The sequence below is a fragment of the Rutilus rutilus genome, assembly GCF_951802725.1.
Source record: "Rutilus rutilus genome assembly, chromosome: 12".
Classification (NCBI taxonomy): domain Eukaryota; kingdom Metazoa; phylum Chordata; class Actinopteri; order Cypriniformes; family Leuciscidae; genus Rutilus; species Rutilus rutilus.
Genome location: NC_140217.1, coordinates 31,999,619 through 32,003,786, shown reverse-complemented (window position 1 = coordinate 32,003,786; position 4,168 = coordinate 31,999,619). Strand labels below are relative to the sequence as shown.

At 35.7% G+C, this 4,168-nt stretch overlaps 1 long non-coding RNA gene across 1 annotated transcript; it reads right to left on the bottom strand.

Moving 5' to 3' along the window:
* Nucleotides 1–937: 937 nt before the first annotated feature.
* LOC311301366 lies at nucleotides 938–2,772 on the bottom strand. The gene is made up of 3 exons (XR_014629449.1): nucleotides 2,653–2,772; nucleotides 1,194–1,277; nucleotides 938–989 (listed from the first exon to the last, which is right to left on the bottom strand). It is a non-coding gene; the product is annotated as an uncharacterized lncRNA (long non-coding RNA).
* Between the last annotated feature and the right edge of the window lie 1,396 nt (nucleotides 2,773–4,168).

Genomic DNA, 4,168 nt, shown 5'->3' with positions numbered 1-4,168 from the left:
GAAAGCGAATGTTATAAAAATTGTTGATTCATAAATGAGCCGTATGCTCTGAACTTGAGGATTACAACAAGTGCAGAATTGTGCATGATGGTTGATGTTCAACATCGTTTTAAGCTAAAGAATCAGCTTCAATGGTCTCAATAGACACAAGCAATGATGCATTAAAAAAATTCATTAAAATCCAAATTAATTTATTTAGAAGGAAGTAAACTCTCTGCAGGCAGTGTTAAAAATGTCATCCAACTCCACTGCAGCTGCTCACTTCTAATATTTGTATTATTTATAATTAAATAGAGCACTAATCTGAAATTAATGTAAAAATTAAGATGAATGAAATCTCATAGATCAAAGGGCTCGCACAAACGGAACAGCTCCCAGAAATTCCCCCATGGGACTGTAAAGCACGTAGAGTACAAGAAAGAATCAAGATCTGCGAAAGCCAGCTGCGCACCTCTCCTTCTGAATGGATTTGGAATTACACAGACTAAAGGAAAACAACTCAGAACACAGTGTGTTCAGAGACTGTCATACAGTGGAGAGGTAGAAGTCAGAGGTTTATCCATTATGCTTTGAAGGATTTCTCTGTCTGTAAAATGTGCTTTCTCTCTCACTTTCAATTTTTCCTGCACTCTTTCCCTCTAAATTAAATTAGGGATTTTTTCATGTGTTAAATAGAAGTCGCAACCCACTACTCCCGTGGTATTAAGCAGTGTAAATGTGTGTGCATTTCCGCTCTAGCCCTCAGTGTGTTGCACTGCATAAAATCACATTTAATTTTCCCAGGAACTGTTGGTTTGATGGAGCGGTTAGAATAGCTTAGGTAGTCTGAAGTTCAACCATCATCTGGTGAAAAGCAATTCAGGTTATTTTGAAGTCTGTATATTGATGATAAAAAAAGATCAGGGGGTACCTGAGATACACTCCACCATCATAAATCACATGAACTGCAAGTTCACAGATTATTGGCTACATCATATGAAGGACAAAACCTGAAAAGAAAATCAGAATTGTAAATGAATGAATAAACAAATAAATAATGTTTATACATCAGAGACTTATGTGTGAGTTTTTATACAAATCTAGTTTTACATTTACACAAAAACACAACATATCTCTCTCTTGAAAGCACAGTCACTTTCACATACACAAGCAGAGCGAAGGACCTGCAAGAAGGAGAAACGAGGCAAGATAACCTGAAAATGTCTTGCTTCAGCGGCTCATCAGGCATTGTTGTGAATCCTCAGCAGGATGGTTTGTTTTCAATTTCTCAAGGCCATCTGGAAGCAGCAGAAGAGATTGGGATCAAGCTGGATGTTACAGATTCTACAGTAGCTTACTCCATATCTTCTCTACCTTAATGTGACTTGTGGGATGGCAGATATCTCCCATAGCATCACAAAAGAACCCATACTGAACACAAATTAGATGTGATTGTTGGTGCATGAGGGTTATTTCTCTCCCTAGGGCTTTTCTTCCAATTGACAAATAAAGGAAATTCTATTGTGGAGCAACACTATGTACATATTTTTGCCTATTTGTGCACTCTGTGTTTGATGTTACTGGTATTTTCCCATTTTTCATTCCAGCTACATAAAAATGCTCAGAACTTGACAAAAAAAAAAAGGTCAGTTAAAACCAAACAAATTGTCCAAAATGACGTACAACTTTAATACTAATATTTCTGAAATACATGTTTGGCTACATAATACATTTTTACATTTTCTCTTAAAAAAATCTAAAAATATAGTTGACTTTCACTTGCAGTCATATTAGAAACAATCACTTTCACAAGCTCAGTTCAGTTCTCATATAATGGTGTCATTGCAGGCAGATCAATTATATTGTTGAATATTAAATGTTCCCAACTAAGCAAGCCAAAGGCAACAAAGGCGAGAGAAAAAAAAAGGTTCCAAAATAATGGTTCCAAAGGGGGTTTTCACAGCAATGTCATTGAACCCTTTTTTGGGACTTAAGTTTTAATAGAACCTTTTTTTTTTTTCTTGGTGTAGAGCATTTTAATAATCTAAAGAACCTTTTCCACTAAATATATAAAAAAAACTTTTTATGTAATGGAAAGGCTCTTCATGGAACCAATGATGCCAAAAAAGAACCTTTGTAGCTAAGAGTATAAAAATAAAAAAGAAGAATATTGAACTATTTAATAATTAAATACATTAAAGGTATAGTGGAGGATTTTCTTTTTCCGGGTGGATCATCAAGACTATTGGTCCTCCTAGTTGTCAATCATTCGGGTGATGTGTTTATGTACATTTTTTCAAAATGTCTGAGGGTCGCAAGAGAAAAAGTGTCTACGAATTGTATGACAAGAAGAGAAAGGCCTCTGAAGAAAGAAGCAAGACCAGAGTGTTTTGGGGTGAATATTTCACACGCTGGTGTGCGCTAAAAGCACAGGTTGGGCTTCCCACTGATGCCTCAGTCGCGAAGTTTCTACTCGACAGGTAAAGTTTGGCATGCTATTTGGAGAAATCCATTTAAAATCACTGCTAGTAAAAGTTAATGTAAGCTATGATTAGCGATGCTAGCCCTGGCACAATTCACACACCGACAGCAACTTGTAAACAGAGCGTGCACGAGGAGAACTAGGCTTGTGCATGCTCTCTTATAAACATATAATTATAAACATTATAATACCTCATTTAATGTCTTCTGATTGTAATATTTTGATCAGCTGTGTGTTCTTGTGAACGGGCGAATCACATCAGTTTCATGGTTCATCCTGGTCCTCTCGCTCATCGCCCGCTGATGTTTGCTTCTATGCCTTTATGAGCTAATCAAGAGCTTCAGACATACAGCCATCTGCCGTCACAAGGCTTCGGTGTTACATTTATCAGCACCATTCAGGTGTAAAGATGAAAAGCAAATTTGATAATAGAAGGCTCTTCAATAAGGAATCAGCTGTAAAAACAAGGAGGGAGTGTTATCGCCATCAGTTATTGACATTAGATTATAGGAAAATGTCAAGTGCCGTTTATTTTTTTTAATAATATCATGTTTACATTCAGGACAGTAACATGAAGATCCTGTTACTTTAGCATTTATTAATCAATATCATATGATACGGTCATAAAATCATAATTTTATGCCTCATGCAGCAATACTAATATTTCTGAAATACATGTTTGGCTACAGAGTTTGCTCAGTGCAGTGTTTACTTACTTCTGTCTCCTTTTTATTTGAAAATGTCACCCCTTCAAAGAAAGGGTCAAGAAGTGAAGAGGGAACAGAGCTCTGTGGGAGTCACATACGCCTGAGAGGCAATGCATCATGGGAGCAGACTCACCTTTCCGCCCGTGAGATTGCAGTGGGAGAAAATCAGAGCAATCAATCTGGTTCTCTTCTGGTGCAGGCCCTTCAACTATACATGGTCCACTGCATGGCTGGTCAATAACTAAAAGCAGTGGGAAAAGTCATTTCTGAGTTGCTTTTACTCAAGTGAAACTTGCCAACAAACGATTTGTGTTCAATAATCATAGACGAAAAGGGAAGCCCAATTTCCGAAGCCCAAGTGCAGGAAACTGAATCTTTGCATAACATTCCGCTTTAAATGAAGCATGAAACAACACAAGGAAGGTTTCATTTCAGAAAGTTCAACATCAAAACAGAGCTTGAACAAAAATAACTTGAAACTCTCAGTGAGTGGCGCACATGCACATCTACTTTGAGAGATAATAAGACCTCATATCTTCTTTATTTTCAATTATATTACAGGTTTATTATCAACTGATATATCAATATTATCAACTACTGATCCATTGGTTATTGTTTCATCTCAAACTAATGTTTTTGAAAACAAAACCAAAACAAGGATACAATTTTAAGTGTCACTGCTAAAACTAAGAAGCTAAATTTCAAGATTTTTCTTCTCATGGTCCCCTGGTATACCTATAATATTATTAAAATATTGTTAATATCAATTTTTCTTGTCAGTTTATAAGAGTTTAACAATAAAGATTTTTATAATTGTTTTTATAATTAATTATTTGTGGTAATGACTTACATCCATAATGTTTGTGTGATTTTTTTCTGTTTGGTAATATTTAATATTCATTGAAACAGGCATTCAAAATACTTATTTATGGGTTTTTGTTCACATTTTCCATTTTGAAAATCATTTGAAAAGTATGATAATGTTCAGACCCATCCAGTG